Source organism: Oncorhynchus mykiss, chromosome 9 (genome assembly GCF_057628025.1).
Source record: "Oncorhynchus mykiss isolate SJ-2025 chromosome 9, ASM5762802v1, whole genome shotgun sequence".
Lineage (NCBI taxonomy): Eukaryota > Metazoa > Chordata > Actinopteri > Salmoniformes > Salmonidae > Oncorhynchus > Oncorhynchus mykiss.
Window position 1 is genome coordinate 16,649,806 of NC_143030.1, and position 19,084 is coordinate 16,668,889.

Sequence of the window (19,084 nt, forward strand, 5' to 3'; positions counted from 1 at the left end):
CACCATTTAGCTAAGCTAAGAATGACGAGAATAATCAAGTCAATAAACGTTGGGTAGTTAGCCTATAGTTAATATACTGGCAAGTATGATGTATAACTACTAATGTTAGGTAGCTAGCTAACATACCAGTACATACTGCTGTAATGATATACTATGTAAGGACAGTGTAGCAAATTGTCAGCCAACATAACGCGTAAGGTAACTTCTTTGAAAAGTCATTACTTTATTACATTGAGTAGCAAGCCACCAATTGGTCGTTAGATTAAATCTGGTATATGATTAAAATTCACACCTAGCTAGGCTATGAGACTATTCTTTAGTAAAGGTTGAATAGTCTATTGTTCTGCTATTAGCCCCCCTCCCCAACTTGCAACAAATTTCTGTTCCCATCTCATTCCTTTCCCTCTTCCACACGTCATCATTCTGCTCCTGAGTGGCTCGCCTGTGGGCGTGCAGGCACGATATGGCAGCCCTTTTCGGTTGTGCGTCAAGAATTCTGCATGCGTTTGTATGAAGGTGTGGTTATTCACAGGCAAATTGTTATATGCTTATGGAGGTACATTTTGTCTTTTTGTCAAGCAAAACCTTTTTTATTTTCAATCAAAAATAATTGTTCTGAAAGCAACTTTTTTATACACAAAGGAAGTCAAAGCGGATGAAGATTGTATGTCAGGTAAGCAGCACTGGGCTGTATTGTCGTATCCTAAAAATCACATCTGCTGCCTGAGATTGAATGATCATATCTCAGCTATTGTTTTCATATGTATAAAAAAGAAGCTATTTTCTTTACTTTCAGAGAGCGAGCTGACCAAGGAGTCTCAAATGTAGATATTGCCAGATGTTCACTGTCCGAGGAACAGGCTGTGGAAGCTTTATTGCTGGCAAAAGTGTCCATAACCAGAGGTAATTAAACTGTTCAGTGTTGTTTTTCCCCATCTCTGCCTGTTTTGTTGTACATGGAAATGTCTCACATGCATTAATTTAAAAACCCTTAAGATGTCAGCTGCTAATTTTCAGATTTACACCACATAAACACAGCCATTTTATTGTTTGTCCTTATGTGTCTGTTTTTCATCATAAAGTACTCTGTACAAAATAAGAGTCTCTCTCTTACTCACTTCATCCATCTCCCCCTTCTCTCTAAACTCTCTACGGTTATATAAGCTGGTTTGGTGAACCCCTCCCCATTCTGAACTGGCTGACACAGAGGGCACAGCATGATCATAGGTGAGATTTCACTTGGTCGGGTCAACAGGAAGTATTATTAAAGAGATGCTTTAAAATGAAAATAAGACAGAGATGTAGTAGTCCCAGAGTTAATGATCCAAGGTCAGTTTTGCATTTCTCCTCTTGATTTAAGATGACTGGCCGTGTTATAATAAGAAAACAAGGCTTAATCATGTTCTCTCTCAATCCATCTGTCTCTCGTCTGCAGGTATGTTTTGATGTGAGAGAGGAAGCCAGTCCCGTCATCGCCACCTCACCCACTCTTAAGATAACCTTCGGGCCAACTGGGGGCCCAAGGCTGGTTAGGAGACACCGCAATTGTGATGAACTGAGAGAATATTAGGGTAGCACTGTAATTCATGAATCATATGCTGTCTGCCGCTCTTCATACCTCTTTCCCCTTGTCTTCTACACCTCTCTCCGCATCTCGTCTTTTTTTACCCCATTTTATAATGCATTGAATATATGTGCATTGAAGTAGAGATTGAACTTGTATTTATAATATTACAATTATCATAATTATAAATTAATTTATGTATTTATAACACCTGGATAATGAACTTCTTTCAATAAAGCGTTTCACATTCTCCACAGGTTGAAGATAAGTATCTCATTGAAATACTATCCTGTGTCCTCAAACTAATGCAGATGAAGGGAGTTAGATATGCATAGATCTTTTCTGTATATATGAATTACGAATCAATCATGTTTCTAGTCTATTTCATAGTTACAGTGTGTAATCATTGATGTCCCAGGAGCAGGAGTGGTAAACACTGTTGAAGTGTATAATTGTAATACATACATGCAGACACAGCATCATTCAAATAATGGAGTTTGACATGACTGAAAAATAATGTCTCAGAGATTCATACCCGAACCGCACCTTTATTTGCCAAGGAAGAGTACATTATCAGTGAATATATTCAATGTACAGGCTACAATGTTGGAATCTCATACGTGGTAATAACTACAGTACGTGTGTATATAGGACTTGTATCCTTGGCACAATAAAGTTATTATATTCTACTCTATCCATAGGCTTAATTAATGCTATTCAGACTTGAAGTTGATACAACAACTATGATAGCTGAGGTTCATAGATAGGTTCTGATTTCATATTCATACCAAACGTTTTAGGGTCCATAAACAGATCGGCTACATATTGTAGCTTGCTACACATCCATATTCATACAGTTATTTTTATCCTCCACTACACAATTTGCAAGTAAATAGTTAGCTGTTACTTCAGCTGCATTGCACGGCAAGCTTACACAATTGTACATTCAATTTGCAGTAAATGCTTTAGTGAGATTCTTTACATTCACTGTTTCACAAGACGACAACCTGGTTTGCTGGTTTTCTCAGGAGTCCCTAAAACATTAAACAACACACATTACAAAGTCATTCTCCTAACACTAGCTAGCTGGCTAATGTTAGCTAGTCAGATAACTTGCTAAATAGACATTTTCATGAATTAACTTTGTGGCAAAAAAAAAAAATTGCACAAACGTTTGTCTCTACATTATTTAACATTCTTTTCTATTGTAAGTTTTTTCTTGACTCGTTATAACAACTTACATCTGGTTCCACCGTGATGTTTTGTCAGCCATCTTTGTTGAAGATCGCCACAAGGCAAGGGTGGCTCGTGTCAAAAATAGATATGATTGGTCATGTAAAAATCTTGGGACCCAAATGCCTAATGAGTGCTCCACCTCCCCCTTGTGGTGGTCTGGAGTAATGAAGCCGTGATCCTGGGTACCTCTTAAGTCCCGCGGTGCAAACTCGCAACTTTTAAAGGAGGAACCACTGTATGTATATACTGTATCTTATACCATCTATTGCATCTTACCTATGCTGCTCGGCCATCACTCATCTATATACTTATATGTACACATTCTCATTCCATCCCTTTAGATTTGTGTGTATTAGGTTGTTTTTGTGAAAATGTTTTGATTACTTCTTAGATATTACTGCACTGTTGGAACTAGAAGCACAAACATTTCGCTACACTTGCATTAACATCTGTTAACCATGTGTATGTTACCAATACAATTTGATTTTGTTTTGATTCCCAATAACTGATCCATGTTGGTGAGTTCTGTAAGAGGAACATCGTTAATCTTTCTGAGAAAATCCATATGAAACCATACAAAGATTGAGTGAAACTGAATTTAATACTTCATATATTGAGGATGGATTTGAGATACTTTTATTCTTCTCTTTTAGTTCTGCTTTGACTTCATGTAATGATGAAGAATAATCAAAAAAACTTCTTTAGGATTTTGAATACTAATTAATTAATTATTGATGCGTAAATAGTAAGTCAGTTAATGAAAGTATACATATTTGATTTACTAATAGGCTTCTGTTTCTCCTGTTTCTCCTGAATATCTGGAAGTAAAAAGCATACCTCTTAAAATAAATGACTGGTGAAACCCTTATCACATGAATAGATATGTTCAGAAAAAATACAAAATATGTTCTTATTAAAATAGAAAGAGATTTAGTGATACACACCAGTTCCAGAAACACAGGAATCACTAATGCAGAGTTGTAGACGTGGTTGTTGGGGGGAAATCAGAATTAGCTAAGTAACATTGACATATTTAACCTTTTCACACGGGTGTGATCATTCTACAGTGGTACCTGTAGCTTACGATCAAAAAGGTGTGATTATAACGCTTATTAAGGACGTCCAGTTTTGGTATGACACAACAATCAGCATTTGAGCTGTTCACAATGTTTTTTTCAGAAACATTTTGCACAAACAAGGTCCTTACAAAAGTTATGTCCAGAATGTGACCAGTTTATTTTGGTATGCAATGTTCAGACATTCACAGAAATAGCTACAGCATAACACAATCATCCAAACCAGAAAAATGTAGGCGACAATTGTCCTAGCGCTAACTGAGGAAAGATGTACATAACACAAGCGGTCATATTTTTATACCTCTCGGCTGACAAACTACAATATGAATTAGCTAATAGCAATTACTATTTATAATAAATCATATCACGGGTGAGCTCGCCATTGATCGAAATAACTGAGTTAAACACTTTCTCGAAATCGAAAGTAATCCGACAATGGGGAGTTTCTGCGCACAGCCATGCTTGTTTTTTCCGCATCAACCAAAGATAATAAGAGGAGACAAGATGAGTTTGGTCTGTTTATAGTATGCATGTTGAAGGGGGTGTGTCATCTACAATCATCCACTTCCCTTCATTCACTTCCGGAGGTTTTCTCGAAAGATGAGTGAACCATTCCTTCACCTCATTATAACATCTTTGATCTGACAGAATGCATTGTATAATGTCAACAAACATGGCGCCACACATAGCTGGCAAATAGCTTAGCTCATTATAATCAGTACAGCATTCAAAAAAGTATTTTACACACATCATAGGTATCCATTACAATATTTGCAATAATCAGAATGCATTATTTGTCACTAGTAATTGAAAACAAGTGAATAAAACTGTAAATACATGATCCTCTTTACATACATACTGTATGCGCCTACAGTAGAAACGAGAACACGATATACAGAAAATAAGGAACTTACTTATGTGTAAGGAAAACAACAAGGAAGGCAAAGCGAGTGCCACCAAGAACATGTTCAAATTCTTGCAAGACTGCGCAAATATATGCACACTAGATCTGCGCAAACATGAGTGAAGTGCAGTGGGCTCAGTAAAGTAAAGCCTCAAACATAAATTGTACGCAACGCAGAAATGGGCTCCTTCTATGTGAATTAATGAGGAGGCGGAACACACCTCAATTCAACCTGTTTTTAGAAAATACAACTTGCTAGAAAATAATTTGAAATTGACAAGTTGAAACATGGCCTATAGATAATTATCAGGCAGCGCATGTTAACTGTCATGTTGCGTAATAATCACATTTTGGAACAGTGAGCGCATTCTGACATTACGTGCATAAAACAACTCATGCTGGGGAGACCTTTAGAACTCACGTGTGAAAAGGTTAAGGCGTCTCATTTGCAGAATATGCTTACATGTTTTACTTACTGTTGATATGTCTCCCTTCAGACTCTGGTGTTGGCGGCTGTACTTCCTCCCTCATATGGGCCTGTGGTTAGGCGGGGGTGAAAGCTTCTGCTTTAGTGAGCTAAGCTGTAGCATTGAGGAGGTTGACAAAGTACATGTGTTTAAATTGTGACACACCTCTATGTGTTTCACCATGATTTGGGGAGTATCATATGCTCAAGCACTACTGAGCACATCTCCAGCAATTACTGACTAACTGACCTGACAGGTGACCTGCCATAATACTATGCCTTTAGAGGTGGGGGGTGGAAATGCAGTTGTTGTTCAATCACTGCATTAATATGAAATATGGGTTATATTATATGCATATTCATAATCCGTCAGTCTTTTCTTGCAGGTTTTTTTCCTCTAGTTAAACAAATTGTTGTTGTTGTTCGACCACCACCAATTCAAACACCAAAATACACAACTATTACATATTGGCCTACAGTATGTGTTTTCTTGCTGTGTTTTCATCCAGTAAACCTGTTAAGGAGTGTACGCTAGCATACACAAGCTGTCCTCAATCTTCAGCTCCAAACATGTCCAGTTGCAGTTATGATATTGACAAATAACGTTCAATACTGTTCGTGTGTGTGGTTTCTGAAAGTACAGAATAAAGATGAATTATTAGTAGTTAGAATACAATATCAGGATATAGCAATAAAACAATATTACAAAGAAGTAACAATAACCCTGATATAAAAATAATATAATGCATTCACAAAATCACAAATATGAGTTATATAACAGTAAGAAACAGTAATTGTTGAGCCCCATAAGGGGGCAGGGTAGGGCAGGGCAAAACAGAGCTATACAGGCCAAATGAAAACAAAACATGGTCATAAGGCCAGGGTAGCTTCAAAAGACAACACAAGTTAACACTTCTGACACAATTAACAGTGTTTTACAGAGATAATAGAATAATGTAGCTAGCTACATAAGCCGATTTGAATATAACACCATAAAGGTTATGCAATTAGTAACGTTACCTCGCGTGTCCATGGTTATAAGGAATGTACATAAAGATTATGCTCCATACATACAGTGAGCTACAGTAGAGACAACATAAGACATACAGAAACTATACTGTAATAAGGCACTTACTTTGATAGAAACACACACTTTTCCAGTTATTATCAGTAATGAAAACAACAATGAATGCAATACGGGCACTTGCGAACAGCCCCTGTTCTGACTGGGGCTGCACAAATCTCTACCGAAACAAATGGGAAGTATTTGGGGAAGTTTGTCCAGGTCAGTAATACCTAAAAAGTTCATTGTCCGCAAAAGTGAAATGGCCTCCTTTTTTGGGGGAATTAATGAGTAGGCGGAACACACCGCAATTCAAAGTGTTGTTTGAAAATAAAAATAGAATAGAAAATCATTTGAAATTGACAGGTTGAAACAGGTTTGAGGGCAGCGTGGATTTACTGTCCTGTTGCGTAACAATCACATTTTGGAACAGTGAGCACATTCTGACATCACACGGCTAAAAAACTCACGCTGGGGGGACCGTTAGAGATATTTGGAACTCACGTATGAAAAGATTAACCTCACCTTTTCTGGTTTGGATGATTGTGTTATGATGTAGCTATTTCTGTGAATGTCTGAACATTGCATACCAAAATAAACTGGTCACATTCTGGACATAACTTTGTACCTCACCTCCGGATGAAAAGCGTGCCCAAAGTAAACTGCCTGCTACGCGTATAATTGGTAGATTTGGAAAGATAACACTCTAAAGTTTCCAGAACTGTTAAAAAAACCGCCCCAACAAATTGAGGTTTTTGGATATAAACAGGGACTTTATCGAACAAAATGAACATTTATTTTGTAACTGGGAGTCTTGTGAGTGCAACCATACGAAGATCAAAGGTAAGTGATCAATTTTATTGCTATTTCTGACTTTCTGGATTAACAACACGTTAAGCTTTATTTTGATGTATTACACTTGTGATTTCATGAATGTTAAATATTTATAGTAATTTAATTTGAATTTGGCGCTCTGCAATTTCACCGGATCAAATCAAATCAAATCCGGATGTTGGCCAGGTGGGGCGCTACCGTTCCAGGAACCCATATTAAGTGAGGTATCCTTGTACATAATTGTTAACTAGCCAGTTGCGGGCAGTCAAAAGTCCATAGAACGAGGGACTAGAGCGCAGGTGTGACGCCTTACGAGGGCACCTGGCTTGGCAAAGTTCAAATTATAATGTGTAATGTTTTGATAAATGGGGTAAACAGGAATGCCCTTGGTTACAATTGTTATATGCTATTTTTAGTGTTTTGTTATTCCTGGTGTTGATGTTGTATTGGATTTTTGGGACTGTGTTGCACAGTTAGATAGGAGACACAGGTGCTCTGTTGGTAGTTTTGCACATTTGGATAGACATTAGAGAATCTATACCACAGTATTTAAACCCACTGGCTCCATGTCATCTACAAGACCATGCTAGGTAAAGTCCCCCCTTATCTCAGCTCGCTGGTCACCATTGCATCTCCCACCTGTAGCACACGCTCCAGCAGGTATATCTCTCTAGTCACCCCCAAAACCAATTCTTTCTTTGGCCGCCTCTCCTTCCAGTTCTCTGCTGCCAATGACTGGAACGAACTACAAAAATCTCTGAAACTGGAAACACTTATCTCCCTCACTAGCTTTAAGTACCAACTGTCGGAGCAGCTCACAGATTACTGCACCTGTACATAGCCCACCTATACTTTAGCCCAAACAACTACCTGTTTCCCTACTGTATTTAATTTATTTATTTATTTTGCTCCTTTGCACCCCATTATTTTTATTTCTACTTTGCACATTCTCCCATTGCAAATCTACCATTCCAGTGTTTTACTTGCTATATTGTATTTACTTTGCCACCATGGCCTTTCTGCCTTTACCTCCCTTATCTCACCTCATTTGCTCACATCGTATATAGACTTGTTTATACTGTATTATTGACTGTATGTTTGTTTTACTCCATGTGTAACTCTGTGTTGTTGTATGTGTCGAACTGCTTTGCTTTATCTTGGCAATTGTAAATGAGAACTTGTTCTCAACTTGCCTACCTGGTTAAATAAAGGTGAAATAAATAAATAAAATAAATAAAAAATTAGCAGTAGGTGATATTCCCGTATGGAAATAACACCCCATTCTGGGGCCACTAAGTAGGCAATATTTTAATGGATATATGAAATTCCCTGTTCATATGGATAAAATATAAAATCAGAAAAGTGGTAACCTGTTTATTCTGTTTGTTCTTTCGCTCTGTGTATGTGTTCTGTGTTTCTGTGAGTGTGTGAGTGAAGGAGCAGGAGCCGTGGGAGCACATGGGAGCAGAGGACACGGCTTGCCAGACCCCTTGACGGCATCGGGTCTCCCCTTCAGGGAACATGTAACTATGCCCTTGCCAGTCTCCTTTTGTGAGGAGAAATGGCAGCATCAATTCCTCTTCTCTGATCACTGCTGGTATTACTCAAGGTACATGCTTCATTGCTAGAGCATGGAGGGTTAGTCCTGTGTCCAGAGTCACCTTGTAATACCCCTATCTTGCCTGTAAGAAAAGCCTCAGGGGATTGCCGTTTTGTTCAAGATTTAAGGCCAGTTAATGAAGCTGTCTTTGGCCGTGCCCCTGTGGTTCCCAATCCAACTAGGTTGTTGTCTGCAGTTCCAGCCATAGCTATGTGGTTTCCTGTTATTGATCTGGCTAATGTGTTTCTAGGCATTCCCGTTGCACCAGCGTCACAGTTCCGGTTTTGCTTTCACGTTCTTCGGAAAGAGTTACACTGAGTCTCTGGCAATATCCTTAGCTACATTAGCACAACATTTGAAGCGCTTCATTTTCCCAGCGGGGAGCACTCTAATAAAGTATGTTGATGACTTGTTATTGTGCTCTGAAACTCTTGAGGCGTGTGAAACTGATACTCAAACTCTTTTGACCTTTCTGGCAGAGAACCACCAAAAAGTTTCAAAAAATAAGTTGCAACTTGTCTCCCAAACTGTAAAGTATTTGGGGGTGATATCACCCCCAATGGCAGACAGCTGGGTCCAGAGAGAGTGCAAACTATCTGTCTGTCCCCCAGCCTGTTACCAGACACCACATGATGTCACTGACTGGTATGGCAGTGACATCACCAGTAAGGTGTGGCTGCCTGACTATGCCGAGGTTGTCCAGCCTCTCTCAGATCTCATTGATGGTGACAAGATGGCTATGAATGAAAAAATAAAATGGACCTCTGAAGGACAAACTGCTCTGATGAAACTGAAACAACTCATGACTACTTCCCCATGTCTGGGTCTCCCTGACCATTCTAAACCATTTCACCTGCTTGTGTGTGGAAAAAAAGGGTTTTATGTCATCTGTGTTGACACAGGACCATGGGGGGAATCAGAGACCCGTGGGTTACCATTCTGAGCAATTAGATAGTGTTGCTAAAGGCCTGGTGTGCTGTTTGAGAGCAGTAGCTGCTGCTTTTGAAGCTGTACTGGTTTGTGCTGACATTGTTGCTATGAGTCAACTAACTGAATGTGCTTCACACTGTTCATGCTCTCATCTTACAGGCAAAGACTGCTCATCTGACTCCAGCAAGGCTGCTCCTCTATCAGTATGTGCTTCTTAATATGTCTCATGTGACCCTGAAAAGAGCTTGTATCAAAACCAAAATGCTGATTTGGAACTATTTGTGGATGATTCAGCTTAGAGGTCTGAGAAAGGAGAACCACTTTATTGCCTATACTATAACATCAGCTTCAACCACACTTGAATTGGCATCACATCTTTCAGCTCAGGCTGCAGAACTGTATGCACTCTTAAGCACTTGTATCCTGGCTAAAGGCCACAATCTATACTGACAGCAGGTATGCATTTGGGGTCATGCATGATTTTGGTACTCTGTGGAAACGGTGTGGGTTCCTCACGTCCTCTGGTATAAAACAATTGCCTATCGAAACGGGTTGATAACCTCTTGAAAGCAATTCTTCTCCCCTCTGAAATAGCAGTGTGTAAGTGTCTGGCACATACTAACTCTTCTGATCCTGTCTCCAAAGGCAATGCAGTGGCTTATCTGGCTGGAAACGCAGCAGCTGTGTCTCCTGTTTTGCTGATGGTTTTACTGGACCGTTCCAGGTGTTGCTGACAACCCTCACCGCTGTCTGAGTAGCTATAGAGGTCCTTGTGGATCCATGCTAGCCACTGCAGGATGGTGCCATACCACCAGGGGGATGATGGACTTCACGATGGTGTAGGGTAGTCGTCGAGGGACTAGATGGCCAGGGGAGAGCCAAGCTGAGACTCTGAGCATCATGGTGTTTGCCCTTGTTCTTATCTCTCTAGTTACAGTTGCCATATGGACGGTGGTGACTGAAGAGGTACCATACGATGAACTGAACGGAAAGGCTGGACAAAAGGGGATCAGCACTTATATCATGCAGACCCATTGGACTGTACCAGATGCCAGAGACATGACTGTACCATTTGATCTGATGAGGTGTGTATCTAGCAATCTGTGTTTTCGGATTCTCATTTCTATTTTTTCTATTTGTGATAATGTCCTGAGGAATAAAGGTTGTAAACTTAGTTTCCCAACGGAGGTAGTTTACATGGAAATATAGTTTTTTAATTCATTAATTTGATTGATTTTTATAACCTGTACCATGTAAGTTGCCATGTTACTATTCTTATTTTCTCAAGAAAGAACATAGTCCTTTTGAGAGAGGAATATAGGAGGGAAATCAGAATTAGCTAAGTAACATTGAAATAATTAAGGTGTCTCATTTGCAGAATATGCTTACATGTTTTAATTACTGTTGTAATATGTCTCCCTTCAGACTCTGTATTGGCTGTATTTCCTCCCTCATATGGGCCTGTGTTTAGGCGGGGTGAAAGTGTTTGCTTTCACATCTTCCTCAGACACCACTCACCACTCTTTTTGACCTCAGCAACACATGTTGCTGTGGAGAGTAGCTGAAAGAGAACATGGCTTTTATATGTGAAGGTGTATCTAATATGAACCCAGGATGGCGTGAGTGTAGGAACCAATAATATTCCTTGTGTCAGCACCCCTCCACCCTCTGGCCCATGGTGAGGGATTAAGTCTCCCTTTCGGTCCCCTTTTATGTTCTTCTTATTTTTTTGACCTTAATTTAACTAGGCAAGTCAGTTAAGAACAAATTCTTATTTTCAATGACGGCCTTAAGAACAGTGGGTTAACTGCCTGTTCGGGGGCAGAACGACAGACCTTGTCAGCTCAGGGATATGAACTTGCAACCTTTTGGTTACTAGTCCAATGCTCTAACCACTAGGGCTACCCTGCCACCCCGAAGTAAGTCAGTAACAATATATGTCCTTTTATGTTCTTAGTACTGAACAAAACAACAAGTTATTTGTACTGGAGGCCAAGTGCTATCACAGGATGTGTGGGGTTAGTGGTTGGAACACCACGTCACCTCCGAGGTTACACCCACCTTTGTTCTGATAGTAGTTAACCCAGAGGCTCACTCCACTCAGTGGGGTCTCAATCTTTTCACGTTGTATGAGTATTGTGACTTGCTCCCTGAGATTGACCCTGATTCTGAGGTCAGCTTTGGGTACAATTTCCTAAATCTCTAAGTTAAAAAATGTAACATGCAACAATTTCAAATATTTTACTGAGTTATAGTTCATATGAGGAAATCAGTCAATTGAAATAATGCTCGCAAACAGGGATGTAAATAGATTTGTTCACAGAATGAGAGAAATAAGCTTTTGTGCGAATGGAAAATTCATTTTTATTTCAGCTCATGAAACATGGGACCAACACTTTACATGTTGCGTTTATATTTCTGTTCAGTATATATACTGGATCGTGATTGATGACTGGGTTTTAGAAACATTTGTGTCACCCTGGTGATGTTCCCTGGTTTAGGAATCATGCTTCATGTTCTGGTTTATACTTGCCTACGACGCCGCTTGACCCACAGTCTGTAATAATAGAATTAAGCTATGCCTATTTTGGTTATTCATTTGGGATTGACACGTGGCCTGGAATGATCGACTCATTTTGATATTAGACCAATTTTGAGGTCTGCAGTGACATGAGTGATATATCACTTTAACATCTGACTGAAGCTCAGTTCTCCCTAGACCCAGTTGTTCCTATGGGTATGAATCTAATGCTACTTGGCAATGGCCCTACAAAAAATAAAGAGAAAACCCTGTACACAGCAGTACTGCTAGATCATAAAAATGGAACCAAAGTCAAGGTCGATCATATGTCATATCTACAATAGTTTCAATTTTTTACACTTGTTTTTGGCTACTTGGCCCTACATTGCAGACCAGTCATCTGCAGTGATGCAGTCTCCATCTTGGTTCCCTGGTCCTTTGACATCACCACACATGTGACCTCCTCCAGTTGGTCCATCCCTATTCTCATGTGACTGGTGATGGAGTACAGGACTCCCCCTCCTTCTGTTTGGGTCTCTCTGTCTATGCTAAGGTTATCTCAGCACTGCAGTCTGTCCACAGCATTTGAGGGTAACAGTTCTCTGAGCTGCAGCTGAGCTGGATGAACACTCTGTGGTGCTTCCTCATGGAGATCCCGGGGACACTGCCCTGCTCTGCTCACAAAGGATGGAATTACTGTATATACACATCAGGAAGATATTCAAACAATTATTTTATGTGGCTCTGCCAAGGCTAATCTAGATCAAAAAGTTGTCAGACAAAATCGAGAAAGTTCCTGCATAGCTTCTGATTATCCTGAACTGCCTAATTTTAAACATCCACTGTCAGTGGTTGGCTTCTCTAAGATTCAGCATGTCAACATCTTCAGGAAAGACTCAAAGACGAGTCAGATCTGTTTAACCAATTCTGTCTAAATTTGGTTAGACTTTATTTTACGGTTGAGTCATTATACCCATAAAACCTAGCGATCAAACAGGCAAATGGCTTCAATTGTTATTCCACCATACATTTTTCCCCTAGGGGATTTTAGATACACGAAACACTGCCCTTATTTTAAGTGTAGGCTTACCCTGGCGTGATGTTTTGATAACAAAGTAACTTTTATTGATGTATTCGCATGCATTTACCCACAACAATTGAAATGCTACTTAGCTGCTAATGTGGCAATCATAAAGAACTAAAAATGCCATGATGATCTGGACGACACTGTCGAATTGGGGCAAAGGTAAGAATCTCTGGATTAACTATCTAATGTTAGTTAAAAACTTCTTAGGGCTGAGATCCCGTTAATGGGATCGATATGACAACAACCAAGTGAAAGTGCAGGGCACCAAATTCAAAACAACAGAAATCTCATAATTAAAATTCCTCAAACATACAAGTATTTTATACCATTTTAAAGGTAATCTTGTTGTTAATCGATTTCAAATAGGCTTTAAAGCGAAAGCGCCACAAACAATTATGTTAGGTCAGAGCCAAGTCACAGAAAAAAAACTGCCATTTTTCCAGCCAAAGAGTCACAAAAATCAGAAATAGAGATAGAATTAATCCCTAACCTTTGATGGTCTTCATCAGATGACACTCATAGGACTTCATGTTACACAATACATGTATGTTTTGTTCGATAAAGTTCATATTTACATAAAAAGATCTGCGTATATATTGGCGCGTTATGTTCAGTAGTTCCAAAAACATCCAGTGATTTTGCAGAGAGCCACATCAATTTACTGAAATACTCATTATAAATGTTGATGAAAATACAAGTGTTATGCATGGAACTTTAGATGCACTTCTCCTTAATGCAACCGCTGTGTCAGATTTAAAAAAAGCTTTACGGAAAATGCAAACCATGCAATAATCTGAGTATGGCGCTCAGAGACCCAACAAGCCAAAAAGATATCCGCCATATTGTGCAGTCAACAGAAGTCAGAAATAACATTACAAATATTCACTTACCTTTGATGACCTTCATCAGAATGCACTCCCAGAAATCCCAGTTCCACAAATGTTTGATTTGTTCGAAAATGTCCATCATTTATGTCCAAATAGCTACTTTTGTTAGCGAGTTTTGTAAACAAATCCAAAGTCACGAAGCGCGTTCACTAGGAACAGACAAAATGTCAAAAAGTTCCGTTACAGTCCATAGAAACATGTCAAACGATGTATAGAATAAATCTTTGGGATGTTTTTAACATAAAACGTATATAATGTTCCAACTGGAGAATTCCTTTGTCTATAGAAAAGCAATGGAGCGCGAGCTACCTCTCATGTGAATGTGCGTGACCAGCTCGTGGCAATCTGCCAGACCACTGATTCAAAGAGCCCTTATCAGCCCCCTCCTTTACAGTAGAAGCCTCAAACAGTTTCTAAAGATGGTTGACATCTAGTGAAAGCCTTAGGAAGTGCAACATGACCAATATCCCACTGTATCTTCAATAGGGAATGAGTTGAAAATCGACCAACCTCAGATTTCCCACTTCCTGGTTGGATTTTTTTCTCAGGTTTTTGCCTGCCAGATGAGTTCTGTTATACTCACAGACATCATTCAAACAGTTTTGGAAACGTCAGAGTGTTTTCTATCCAAATATACGAATACTATGCATACATTACCAAATGGGACTGAGGAGCAGGCAGTTTACTCTGGGCACCTTATTCATCCATGCTACTCAATACTGCCCCCAGCCATAAGAAGTTAAATGTACTAATAAATTGGTAACATTTCTTTAAAATGTATTCTTTGAACTGTCTTGGGCAAGTTTTAAATTGACACAATACCTGTTAGCTGTAATGCCCGGGATGTAGTGGAGGAAGAAGTCGCAGGAAACAGAGAGTTCAGAGTAGCGATACCTCTTTATTCACCACACAGGTGAAAACGACACCACTCAAACAAATGCCCCAAAACACAGGGGAACTAAACAGTCCCGGACAACACACGTACACGCAAAACCGTGACTTACAGGCGTGCACTAGAGTACACATAAAACAATCCCGCACACCCAGCAGGCGGGCCAGCTGGATAATAAAGCCCAACCAATTAACCTAACTAAAGACAGGTGTAACTAACAAACAGACAATGGGGAGGAAAAAGGATCCGTGGCAGCCGACGACCGCCGAGCGCCACCCGAACAGGAAGGGGAGCCACCTTCAGTAGGATTCGTGACGTTAGCAAAGGTGCTGGCTAGAGATAACATGCAGGAGCTAGCAGGGAGTTGTAATCTTGCATGAGGTCTACTTTGATACTAGTTAGCAGTTTTTGAATCTGAGATTTCATAGAGACAAATGTATTGATAAGTCACCTTGTCTGAAAGATATTTGCATTGTCACTCAAAATGTCCTGCCAGGGTTAGTCTACACAAAACACAGCCCTTATTTCAAGTGTTTCTAAAATCCCCTAAGGGAAAAATGAATAGTGGAAAAACAATTGGGGCTTTATTGGACAATTGTTAGGTTCTTGATAAGCTTCTGTTACTTGTAACACACATCGGCTGGTTCCTGGATCCAATCTAAGTGGCTGGCCTGCCATTTGTAGCGTCCCATATCTGACATCTTGACATTCTTCAACAACAGTGATATGTTGCCTCTCTCCAGCTCCTGGGTGTACAGACTCACTCTGCTCTTATAGCCCTCCCCCTCTTCCCCCATTCTGCTCTTATACAACTACAGGAGGTAAGTGAATTCTCCCTCCTTAAACCACCTGATATCCATGTCAACAGCACTACTTTGAGGAGATAGGTGAGAGGAGAGGAAGATGTCATCACCAGCAGAGGCAACTACAGGGTCAGGAGGGACTATGAGGAAGAGGATTGGAGGGAGAAGGACGAGAAAGTATTACAGAAGATAGGAAGTATGGGGTGTGAAGGTCAAAGTTGAGAGCGGCTCATATTGATCACAAAGACAGTTTCATCTTTACAGTTCTCTTTTACCAGTGCCAAACCATCAGTGCCCCAAACATCATTGATATTTGATAAAGATGAGCAAAAAGACTGAATAAAATAAACACTAATACTGACCTACAGATATAGGATCTGAATTTGATCCCTCTTTTGTTACGAGAATTTTCCAGCAAAGCAGGAAATGCAAACTTGAAGTAAATATGACTCAAAAAATGCTTCTAAAGTTTGGAATTTCCACTTTGAAGTTTCAGACTTGATTTGCCCTAACTTAAGGAAGTAATGGCGACAATGACATTCTGTCCTTCACCACTTCTAACTGAGACCTGAACCCGAGCCAGCAACCTGTGGACGGGCGGAAAGAGTGTGGCTAGAGTCCTGAGACTGTCCATGATGATTGAGCATGGAGAGAGATCACATAATTCAAATGTATTTATATACAGTGGGCAAAAAAGTATTTAGTCAGCCACCAATTGTGCAAGTTCTCCCACTTAAAAAGATGAGAGGCCTGTAATTTTCATCATAGGATCACTTCAACTATGACAGACAAAATGAGAAAAACAAATCCAGAAAATCACATTGTAGGATTTTTAATGAATTTATTTGCAAATTATGGTGGAAAATACATCAGGAGTAAATGTCAATTGTTTTTTCATAGCTTATCATTCAGAGTATCTCTACCGCTCCTGCTGTCTCAAGAGAGTTGATAACAAAAGGTCTGGGACAGGTAGCCCGTCCGGTGAACAGGTCAGGGTTCCATGGCCGCAGGCAAAACAGTTGAAACTGGAGCAGCAGCACGGCCAGGTAGACTGGGGAAGGCAAGGAGTCATCAGGCCAGGTAGTCCTGAGGCATGGTCCTAGGGCTATAGTACGCAAGTATAAACACCATGGGACCACGCAGCCGTCATATCGGTTAGGAAGAAGACGCGTTCTGTCTCCTAGAGATTAGCATACTTTGGTGAAAAAAGTGCAAATCAATACCAGAACCACATCAAAGGACATTGTGAAGATGCTGGGGGAAACGGGTACAAAAGTATCTATATCCACAGTAAAACAAGTCCTATATCGACATAACCTGAAAGGCAGCTCAGCAAGGAAGAAGCCACTGCTCCAAAACCACCATAAAAAGCCAGACTACGGTTTGCAACTGCACATGGGGACAAAGATCTTACTTTTTGTGTCCTCTGGTCTGATGAAACAAAAATATAACTGTTTGGCCATAATGACCATCGTTATGTTTGGAGGAAAAAGGGGGAGGCTTCCAAGCCGAAGAACACCATCCCAACGGTGAAGCACGGGGGTGGCAGCATCATGTTGTGAGGGTGCTGTGCTGCAAGAGGGACAGCTGCACTTCACAAAATAGATGGCATCATGAGGTAGGAAAATTATGTGGATATATTGAAGCAAATCTCAAGACATTAGTGAGGAAGTTAAAGCTTGGTTGCTAATGGGTCTTCCAAATGACAATGACACCAAGCATACTTTCAAAGTTGTGGCAAAATGGCTCAAGGACAACAAAGTCAATGATTTGGAGTGGCCACCACAAAGCCCTGACCTCAATCCTATAGAAAATTTGTGGGCAGAACAGAAAAAGCATGGCCAAAATTCACCCAATGTATTGTGGGAAGCTTGTGGAAGGGTACCTGAAGCATTTGACCCAAATTAAACCATTTAAAGGCAATGCTACCAAATAATAATTGAGTGTATGGAAACTTGCTGACCTAAGACAGGGAATTTTATGAGGATTAAATGTCAGGAATTGTGAAAAACTGAGTTTAAATGTATTTGGCTAAGGTGTATGTAAACTTTCGACTTCAACTGTATTGCCCCTTTAAATCAAGGGCTCCCAAGTGGCAAAGCGTTCTAAGGCACTGCATCTCAGTGCAAGAGGGCGTCACTACAGTCCCTGGTTCCAATTCAGGCTGTGTCACATCCGGCCGTGATTGGTAGTCACATAGGGCGGTCCGCAATTAGCCCAGCGTCATCCGGGTTTGGCCTGGGGTAGGCCGTCATTGTAGAATGACAGAATTTGTTCTTAACTGACTTGCCTAGTTAAATAAAGGTTAAATAAAATGTAAAAATAAACGATTAAACACAAAGCCCAAAGGTGTATTTCCATTGTGGTCCTCTTTGTCAACAAGATGGTAAGATTGACACTGAATATACTGTACTCTCAATGTCTTCCAAAATGCTTTCCTTGTTATATAATATCATATTATCAATAGGTAATTGCCCAGCTAGCACATTTAATTGTTTTGTTTCCCATGGATCTGGGAAAGAAGCCATTCGTTTCTGGAATGTTAAACTGAACGTGAATATGTTGCCTATTCTGGAAACATACATTTTTAGGTTGTATGGAGATTCTGAGAACATTTACAATGGTTCCCTGAAAGTTTTCCTGGGAGGTTTTATTAACCTCTGAGAATGGAAATGACAGGTTATTGGTAGTTAGTTCAATTACATTCTAACAATATGTTTCCAAAAGTAGTTTGATTAACACTGCTAGCTTAGTTTGGGTTGACTGTTTTGAACTCCAAAAACAGATATGACACATGGATAAGCATTTTCATTGATATTAATCATGCAAACACATGTATTTTTTTATTGTGGCATCGCTTTAGTGAGATTCAAATCTATGATCTTCTGTTCTCTATCCATGGAATTAGCCCACTATGCCTCTAGGATGGACCTAGCATGCCATGTGTTTTTGACTCATAGAAAGCTGTTAATTTGTGTCTATTCAAACAGATCCCAGTTGTTGACGCTGAGAATGTACAGTGCATTTAGAAAGTATTCAGACCACTTGACTTTTTACACATTTTGCTACATTAGTCTTATTCTAAAATGGATTAAATAAAGAAATTGTCTCGTCAATCTACACACAATACCCAATAATGACAAAGTTTTTTAGAAATTATTTGTAGATAATAAAATCAACCATACATTATTTACTTAAGTATTCAGACCCTTTGCTATGAG

At 39.8% G+C, this 19,084-nt stretch overlaps 1 long non-coding RNA gene across 1 annotated transcript; it reads left to right on the top strand.

Annotated features, from left to right (window-relative positions):
* Positions 1-536: 536 nt before the first annotated feature.
* LOC149980791 (uncharacterized) lies at positions 537-1,570 on the top strand. The gene is made up of 4 exons (XR_016483126.1): positions 537-673; positions 797-903; positions 1,165-1,227; positions 1,436-1,570. It is a non-coding gene; the product is annotated as an uncharacterized LOC149980791 (long non-coding RNA).
* The last annotated feature ends 17,514 nt before the right edge of the window (positions 1,571-19,084 follow it).